The sequence below is a fragment of the Tamandua tetradactyla genome (genome assembly GCF_023851605.1).
Source record: "Tamandua tetradactyla isolate mTamTet1 chromosome 22 unlocalized genomic scaffold, mTamTet1.pri SUPER_22_unloc_3, whole genome shotgun sequence".
NCBI classification, from domain to species: domain Eukaryota; kingdom Metazoa; phylum Chordata; class Mammalia; order Pilosa; family Myrmecophagidae; genus Tamandua; species Tamandua tetradactyla.
Window position 1 is genome coordinate 1,737,410 of NW_027518253.1, and position 10,144 is coordinate 1,747,553.

Genomic DNA, 10,144 nt, shown 5'->3' on the forward strand with positions numbered 1-10,144 from the left:
AATAAAAAATGTATTGCTAAAAAACCCTAAATATCATATGAAAGTCTTCAGTGAATCATAATCTTTTTTCTGGTGGAGATTCTTCCCTTTGATGTTGATGGCTGTTAACTGTTCAGGGTGTTGATTGCTGAAGTTTCTGGTGACTGTGGCAATTTCTTAAAATAAGTTTTCAGTGAAGTTTTTCACGTTGACTTTTACTTTCCTTAAAGATCCCTCTGTAGCGTTCAGTGCTGTTTTATGTACATTTTATCCACAATAGTACTTCCTTCAAAATTGAGTCAATCCTCTCATCACTTGCTGATGCTTTATCAGCTAATTTTCTACACCCTATGCTGTGCCATATTCTACAACCTATGCTGTCATTTCAACAATGTTCACAGCATCTTCACCAGGAATAGATTCCATTCCTAGAAACCACTTTATTTTGTCCTCTGTAAGAGGCAACTCAGTTGATATACCCCCTCCATCCATTGCAAACCCTAAGTGCTACCACCATAAAAACCAGTGTGCAAATGTCCAACCATGTCCCTGTTTTCAGTGTTTCCATGTATATCCCTAACAATGGCATTGCAGAGGAGAAGCCTACATGCCTTATCCAAGTGAAGGCAGGGAGCAGCGTGGGGTAGGGAGTAAATAGGGGGCATGAGATGGAGGCTTGATAACATCACTTTGCCCTGAGGCATATTGAGTGAGATGAGAAAGGGCAGGCTGTGAGCCTGTGTTATATCCCCAGGTGCTGCTGTGGCACACCCAGCTTGGCTGGCATTGGGAAAAGTTCCCTGTGAGTTCTAGAGCAGGGAGAACAAGTAGGCCATCTCAACTTTTCAATAAATGATGGTGCCTGGGCTTGGTGTGGGATGGAGAGAGGTCCTCTGGGTTCCAAGGAGATACTGTTAGTTGGGGATAGATTGTAAGTGAGTGAGACCTCAGGGAAGACTTCAAGGTCTGAAGACTCTAGCTGCAGAGGCAGAGCAGCTTCTGTCTTGGGCTGGTGGGTGGTCAGTTAAGCTTCCATGTTTGGAGGGTGCTCACGCAGCCCTATGAACATGCTTTAAAAAGATACTGAGGGCACCGATGCCCACAGAGGAGACTGTCCCTTAGAAGTGTTTTCATTGCCATGGCAAAGCCTTGAGAGGACCCCAACAGAGAGGCTCTGGCCAACCAGAATCTTCTGGCCAATCCCATCACCACCATGCAACTTCAGATACCACAGGAGATGGGGAATGGTCTCTTGTTGTGAGGCCTTAGTATTTGTGACAGCTGGAGGCAGGCACTATCACAGACTTTAGGACCTCCACCCAAGGTGGTCCCTCCTGGAGGCAGGTCCTGTCACAGTGGTGAGGGCCTTCCCTTGAGTGGCTGTACCTGGGAACTCCTCAGACTCAGGGCTGAGGAACTGGCCTTGCAGGCAGGAGGGAGCACATCCTCTAGAGTAGGGCAGGGTCTCCATGGACAGCAGCTCCAGAACACATGGGCATGGAAGAGCTGAGCTCCCTGTTCATTGCAGGGATTCCTACCCGATCTCTGCATCTAGGCTTTGTGTTTACAGCTGGGGCTGTTTCATCTTCTTTTAAAGTGAATTGAATTTGCCTCCCCCTTTTCACTCTACCTCCATATCTAAACAATGCACTGACTTCTAGAAACTAGAAAATCTTCTAGAAGTTATTCTTCCAGTCAGACAAGGCCGGTGCCTATGAAACTCTATATGTGTTAGAGAGGGAGGTGTCACCTGCACTTGAAAACCTACCCTCTTACCTGCTCCTTCCTGCTCTATGTCCCAAGAACCAATCCATATGGGGACATTGTGTGGTGCTCTTACATCAAATGCCAGGTAAACTTGGCTGGCCAGTAGCCCCAGGGGCACCCATGTCCCAAGTAGTAAATATATCCCAGGTGGACACATATTCCTGGTGAATATTCATGTCCCCAGTGGGCACACATGTCCCAAGTGCACATTCATGTCCCAGGTGTGCATTCATTTCCCAGATGAGTAGACACATCTGAGGCACACACACAATTCCTAAGTGCACAAATGTCCTTGGTTGACACTCATGTTCCAGGGAAAACACATGCCCCAAGAGGATGCTCATGTCTAGGAAAACATTCATGTTCCAGATGGGTATATATGTCCCAGCTATGTACACATTCCCAAGTCCACACTCATGTCCAAGGTGGGTTTTTATGTCCCAGGTGAGCATTCATTTCCCATGTAGACACATACTTGTCCCAGGTGGGCACACATGTCTCAAGTGGGTATATATCTCCCAGATGGACACCCCCCTCAGAATACATGCATGTCCCAGGTGGGCATGCACATCTAAGCTGTACATGTATGTCCTTGGCTTTCACATTGTGCTAAATGATGCATGTCTCTATCAGGCATATATGCACTTAAAGCCCACTCTTGGTTTCCCTGCAATCAGGTTAACACCTGTCTTTCTCTGCAAGGAGTCCCCTCTGGGTGTCCAAATCCAGGCAGCCACATTTGCCCACCCCCACTTAAAGCACCAGTTGGGACACCTGCCACTACTTCTCTGCCACCAATTACAGGCAAGCTTCTCCCCACCAAGAAGGACTTCAGTCTGTAACATGCTGGGGGTGAATCTGAGCCCTCCATGGCCACTTAAGACATGTCACCTCTCAACAGTGTCACCGAGACCTGCAGGAGCATGAATATGTGCATGACTCCTGCTACACATATCCAAAATAGTTTAACAAGAATAATTACTTATATGAATTTGACACCATCATTATCTGTTAATGACCTTGCACAGATACCTGTTAGGACTGGAACTTAAGAATCACATTTGACACAACATAGAAATCTCAGCACTTTAGTTTTCCACTTAGAGATGATGTTACTATTAGAAATATTCAAGGTTACATGGTAAATGTCATTAAATTTCAGCATCTTCCATGAGTTCTGGTAAATAACATCACTTAATGTTGGTTTTCCCCAATTTCTCTGTAGAGCTGTGCTAATGGCATATTTAAGCTTTCCATGAGTGCATTTCAGAATCTGGTCCTCCCAGGTTTTGTTCAAAATAAATAACTAATATTTCCTAGTGTTGGTAGTAATGGTGTTATGCCATGAAGCACCATATATTCGGTCTGATTTAGGAACTATTCTTCAGACAAGCTCAAAATATTCTCCCCACCTCCTTTAAATTTTACCTATTGTGCAGCAGTCCACTTTCTCTAACAAAGCCAGTTTCAAAAATAACTCAATCAATTCATATTTCTGGGTTTGCAGTTGTAGGTAGAGAGGCAGAAAGAGCACATTTCATATCTGTGCCAAAATAACCATTTGAGCAGATCAGATTGAGAATCCTGATCATTTTCGTATGTTCATTATATGTCAATATTTACACTTGCTTTCAGGGCATACAGTGTTCTGGAGAATATTGGCAGCTCCTTTTAGGTGGCCACACCCCCCACCAGCATATGTGGCCAGGTGGAGATGTGAGACATGAGATGACTCTGCACATGGACCTCCACCAAGTCCCCTGAGAAAGAGAAGTCACAGCTTCTGGGGTTTATGATCCAATCCACCTCTTGATCCACTGCCTGGCAATCCTCCAGGCTGTCTGTTGATGTAGACCTCATCTTTCCCCTCCAGTGTGGTTCACCTGCTCATCCTGCTGGGCTGCCAGGCTCAGCCTGCATTCCCTCTTGAGGGCTAATGGCAGCTGACCCATCTTTGTCTCTCAGGATTTTCAGAACTCCAGTGCATCAAAGCCACCTGCTTGAGAACACCTCAGTCCACCAGTGCCTTATTCCTGCTCTTTACAGAGGTGAACCCATGTCTTACCCCATGCCCTGACAGCACAGCACTGCCAGAAACCCTCTCACTCTAAGAATCTACTATTGGAGCTTTTCTGGGAATCTCTTGCCTTGGTTTACCTGACAGCCCTCATAATCACTTAGTGAGCCTAGAGCTGGACTGCTTAGATCTCTGTCATCCTCATAACTGGATGCCACTCAGCACTTCCCCATGTTTGAACTTCCCTCTTAATTTTCCCTTGGCCCCTTCCTACACATATTGTCAGATGCTCTGTCCATTGTAGGGTGGGCATTGACTCATGCTGATTTCTCCTTTCTGTGGCATACCTTACCATGTGTGACACTACCTGCAGCAGGTGTTGAGGAAGCTCAGAGGGTAGGGGTCACCCCCACCCATCAAGATCTCCAGCAGAAAACCCACCTGCTCCTCCTACCTTTTGAACATGTTCTGGCATTGAGAAGCTGGCTGCCTGATATAGAGGTAGAAATTTTTTCTCACTTCTGAAATCCTCTGTCCTAATGATTGTACAAGCTTCCCAAATTGCTGAAGGCAAGATCCCTTGTTGAGATGTAATCAGCTCTATTTGTAATCAACTGTTTATAGATCCATATCCATCTACAAAATACCCTCACAAATGTAATCAGACAAGTGCATGCTTGACCAAACAACTGGACAGCATAACCTAGCCAAGTTGACACAAGAACATAACCATCATATGTGGTTATTCTATGTTCAACTTTCCGAGAAACAATAAACTTCATCATTTTGCATTCCCTCCAACCATATATGTGTTCCATTTTCTCCAAACTCCCATCAGCACTTGTTATTTTTAGTTTTCCTTTTGACAACAGCCACACTAGTGCATGTGAAGTGCTAGCTCACTGTTTTGCTTTGAATTTCATTGTTAATTAATGATGCTGAGCATCCTTTCATGTATTTATTAGCCATTTATATAACTTTATAAGAATGGCTGCTGAAGAATTTTGACTGATTTTTAATCCAGTTGTCATTTTTTTCTTCAGTTGAGATATGTTTTTAAGTATTTTTGATGTGAAAATCTTATCAGATATTGTTTCCAAATATTTTCTCCCAGTGCACTGCCCTTTCACTTTCTTGATAATGTTTTTGATATGCATAGGGATTCAATTTTGATAAAGTAAATTTTATCTTTTTTTACATTTTCTTACTCATATTTTCTGCATTATAGCCATGGTCATGAAGGTTTAATCCTGTGCTTTCTGCATCAATCTTTTCATATTAGAAAATATAAAATTCTTATAGAGTTCCATCACATCACAGTCGGAAAACACACCAAAGGTGCTTAATGTATGCTATATTGATGAAGGAATACCAAAGGTTGCAACATTAACCAATAAAAATGTTGATAAATGACCTTTGTTTAAAAGTTCAAACAGAAAATATAAACAGCATTGCAAGGGGAAAACTTTAATCAATGAATAAACATGTCCAAAAAGGGAGATGGTTCGATCTTTGAAGTCTGAGAAGTCTAGTTCTTTCCCTTAATTTTTCAGAGGGATTTGATAAACTCTTGACTTTCTGGAAATGATTGTCTATAATGTCATTAGTTATGAGCTAAACCAATATTTCACTTTTATAAGCCACGGAATGGATTCACAATAATAGTTGTTGGCTGCTGGATTTTGAAATATCTCCTTTGAAGACTTTCAGACTACTAAATAGAAGAGTACTTTAGTAGTCATGGAGATTCCTTTTTAATGTAATTTTTAAATGTATTCACATACATAGAACCCATGCAAAATATTCAACGAATGTCTTACAGTATCTTCACATAATTGTACATTCATCACCATGATCAATTTTAGAGCATTTGCATTATTCCAGAAAAAGAAATTTAAAAGACCCATAACACTAACCCCCATCCTATTGACACTTAATATTACACTTTACACAATTTAAGACTTAAGATTATGTAAAATAGTATTTTCAGAGATAAATGTTTAGATCAGTGAAAAAGAATAGACATTCAGAAACAGACTCACGCAAACTTGGGGTACTGACTTTTTTTGCTGTGCATTTATACAATTATTATCAAAGGGCATGTCTACTTCACTACAGTTCAAAAAATTTATAATATTTCTTTCTAGCTATTTGAATACACTAGAAACTAAAAAGAAATATCCATATGGCAAGTCAGTAATCATAATCATTCATTAAATGCTAATGCTCAGTTATTCCACCTCCCTCTCAATTGATAATTCCCTTTTCCTCAGGGATAGCTCAGCAGTGACTGCTTTAACTTCTTCATGCTGCAGAGTTGACTTTATGGGTTAGAGGGGTGAAGCTGGTTGATATTCATGGAGACACTGGTAACTCTGGAATTCAGGCATTTGGGGGGCATAGGTACAATCTGGAGACTTATAGTCTGAGGAAAATAACTTAGTAAGAAAAACTTTTATAAAACCTTAGATAGAGCCTAGGTTACCTTTAGGGTTTGGAGGAATGCTGTTGGTTGGGGTTTGGTATACTGGGGCAATTTGAAATATCTGTGTGAAGCTTGCTTAAGAGTAACCTCCAGAATTTCCTGTCATCTTCACCATTACATTGAGTCACTTGTGATAAAAAAGGATGGTAGTAGGTCATCAAGCTGGGACCAGGACAGCTGGTCTGAGGAGCCCTGGCACTCTTTACTCTGTGCAGTCTTCTTTCCTTTTTCATGCTTCTCTGTGAACCCATGTCTTTCTATTGTTTTCTGGAGCTGTGCACTCACCTCTTCTGGAACACAGGGCATTACTTGGTGCTCTGTGGTGGTGCAACCTCCTCTGACCACATATTCTCCATTAATGTTCCCAATGCATCTCCTTCTATGGTTGCGTCATTGTTTAAAGACATCTAAGGGTTAGTGTGGGGTGACAATTTGATAAATAAGTTAGGGTGAATATTAGAAACGTATTGTGGTCCAAAAAATCTCCAGTCTATAAAACTAAAAAGGTTTTCAGAAGAGTAAAATCAGATCTCCAAAATATTGATTCCTTCAGGACTGCTAACCAACTGTTTTTTGAAAATAGTTTCTTGGTGCTATGGAACAGGTGGCAAAGCACAGACATAGTGTACTCTTTTCTTTAGTACCTTTCATCTACTTGGGGACTGAAGCAAAACAAAGGGTATGAAGTTCTTGTGTAACTCAGGATGGCTTCAGCACTTGGTGTTAACAGGGAATGGGGAGGGCAGTAGGTGTGGGCAATTGGACTTCAGGGGAAGTTAGGTCTTGAATCCCTCTTAGAACAGAGAAAACTGGAGCTACAGCATAGTACCCAGCTTGTGTCTAACACCTGGGCCCATGACTCCTCATGCCCAAACTTGTCTGGAAGGGCATAATCATTCATTAAATGCTAATTTCTCAGTTATACCACCTCCCTCTCAATTGATAATTCCCTTTTCTTCAGGGATTTCTCAGCAATGACTGCTTTAAATTCTTCATGCTGCAGAGTTGACTTTATGGGCTAGAGGGCTGATCTTTGTGTTGACCTTTGTGCTAACTTCAGTGCTGGCCACAGGCTGAGGTTGTTACTGACATCATGATGATCTCTGTGCTGACCTCTGTGCTGACCTTAATGCTGACCTTCATGTTAATCATTCTGTGCTGACCTCCATGATAACCTCTGTGCTCACCTTTGCGCTGACCTTCAACCACTTAGGCTCTGACTGGCATCCCTTATGATATGGCCATTCCAGGTTGCCCAGATGGGGCTCTGGAATATCAAGGCATACATTGACACAGACAGAAGAACACACTTAGTGGGGCATTGCCCGTCTACTTCTCAATAGTACTTCTTCCAGGGCAGAGTGCTAAGAAGGAAAGTGTCAAGTGGGTGTGGATGCAAAAGTACAGCACAGTGTCCTCATGAGGTGCCAACACTGCCCAGGGTGACTTCTGCCCCATCATTGGCTACCAGGCTCAGCAGTCATGGCCCCAGAACTAGGAGAACCTGAGGCCAGTTGTCTAAGTCTCAATGCAAACTGAACCTTCTCTCCTTCCTCTGTGTATTCTCTTGGTCTTACAGCCAGCACACAACAGTGTGGTCCATGGAGTGTGACAGTCTGGGCAGCACTGCAAGGTGTCAAGATGCACACTCTTCTGGCCATTCCTGTCCCTGTCTGGGGCACCTACCCCCTTATTCATGGTCCCAGTTGGGACTACCATGTGAGCATCCCAGAGGGCAAGTGGGCATGAAAGTGGAGTGGTGCAAACTTTTCTCTGTCCTAGGGTTACCCACGTAGAGCCTGGGAAATGCAAGGCCAGTTTCAAGCGGTCAAAATAACCCACAAAATCAGCACCCACTGACGCAGAAGGTTCTGGGGCAAGTAAAGTAGCTGTTTCAAACAAAGCCACGAGCCACAGAGTTTCAAGGTTAAAAATCTGGTTCAAGAAGGAACACAAAGATTCATCATAGATTCCCTTTGGTCTCTTATATACCTGGGCAGGTGATGAACTGGAGCATGTATGCCCCTTTGCAGTTGCATCCTGCTTCAGGCTGGCTCCCTTTGTGCATCCATGACATTCCCACTAAGAGTCTTTGTTTCCCATTTTCATCAGCTATTGGATCACTTCATCCATGTCCACACACTGATTCTTAACCATTCTGAATTCCACGGCTGACTCCACCTCCTGATTCAGGATGGAAAACAAGCCCCTGTTAATTATTCTGCATGTAAAACCTCACAGTCATGTGCCAACAGCACTTACACAGAGCACTGACCTTGCATGTATGGTGGCTTTGGTCTAGCTGCAGGTTTCCTGGCTCTCAGCAGTTTCCACCTAAAATGTGAAACCAGATAGTTGACTTTGTTCTTGGAGAACACAGGGAACCAAAGCAGAAGAGAGTGGAGCCCAGCCCTGCTCCAACCACTTTATGCATTATCCCAAACACCCCACTTTGACTTTCTCAAGGAAAGAATATTAGCTGAAACTCACCAGGGCTGCATCGTGTGGGAAAACTGACCACAGTACTCTGCACTGCCACTGAGGGCTGCATCCATACCAGGAGTGAATGACCAACATGCATTTCTCAGGGCCAATGTCCTTCTCTAACTGGCCTGATTCTGGACTGTGCATCCCCACATGATTTGGGCTGGATCAGCTTCATTCTCCCAAAAGGGAAGTGCGAGAGGGGCTGATGGTCAGACTCAGGTTGCAGGTGCCTTCCAGCCCTGGGTGCAGGGTGGACCCTTAGTGCTCACAGAGACAAATCTGGATCCATTGCTGCTTCCAAAAGTTGCAAGGAAATTAAAATCCTAAACCTTGTAGGGCCTTAAAATGCAACAAAAATCCCGGCCTCAAAGTTGGTAATGAAAGTGCCTGAGATCACAAATATCCCTTCCCTGAACCCTGGATCCATTCCAGCATCCTCATTACCTGAGACTGATGCCTTTTACTCTATCCTTTAATTTCTCACCTCCTTTGCATGTATTTTACAACATCCTTCCTCCCAAACAGACAATCTTTCATGCAGCCATAGAATAAAGTGAATCAGAGGATGGTCTGGGCTGGATGCACCTGGGTCCCAAACGGCTGCTGCTGATGGGGAGAAGGAGGGACCAGATGGGAAGAGGATTGGAGACCACTGGCAAAGGATGCTGAGAAAGGCTTGCTGCTGCTCAGTGCATGGCTTTGCAGGGCTTAGGCCTGCAGCTGAGACCTGCATGAGGTCCTGTGAGGTGGGAAAAGGGAGAGGGTTCATTGTGCTCTTTGGGAACGAGTTCTGGGGCAGAAAAGAGACTGGACCATGGATACGAAGGGGTGGAAGACATTGGAATGGCTTTTGTGGCATCTGCCTCACTCTCTTCCTTCTACCTGTGAACCCCATGTTCCTGTCCCCAGGTCACTCCCTGCTCCAAGGTAAACCCCTCCAGCTGTCTCCCTCCTGGTATGCTGTTGCCCTTGGGTTACCCAACATCTTCCCTGTCAATTCCCCCTCTGCTAATGGCACCAAACTATTCTTTTAGTATCAACATTACCTCAGGTCTTACAGATATTTAAAAACCTTAAAGATATACAAATGTTTATAGCAGGACTATTCATCAAAAAGTGGAAACAGCCCAAGTGTCCATCAACCAATAATGAAGAAAATAAATGTGCTCTATCCATAAAAAGGAATACTATTTGGCCATAAAAAGGAGTGAAGTTTAGATACATACTATGTCATGGATGAACCTTGAAAGCATGTTAAGTGAACCGAGCCAGACACAAGAGTCCACAAATTGTATGATTGCATTTATATGAAATATCAGACTAGGGAAATCTATGTGGCAGAAAGTAGGTTAGTGGTTGCTTAGGGCTCAGGGTGGTGCTGGAGAGGAGTTATGGCTGATGGTTACAGG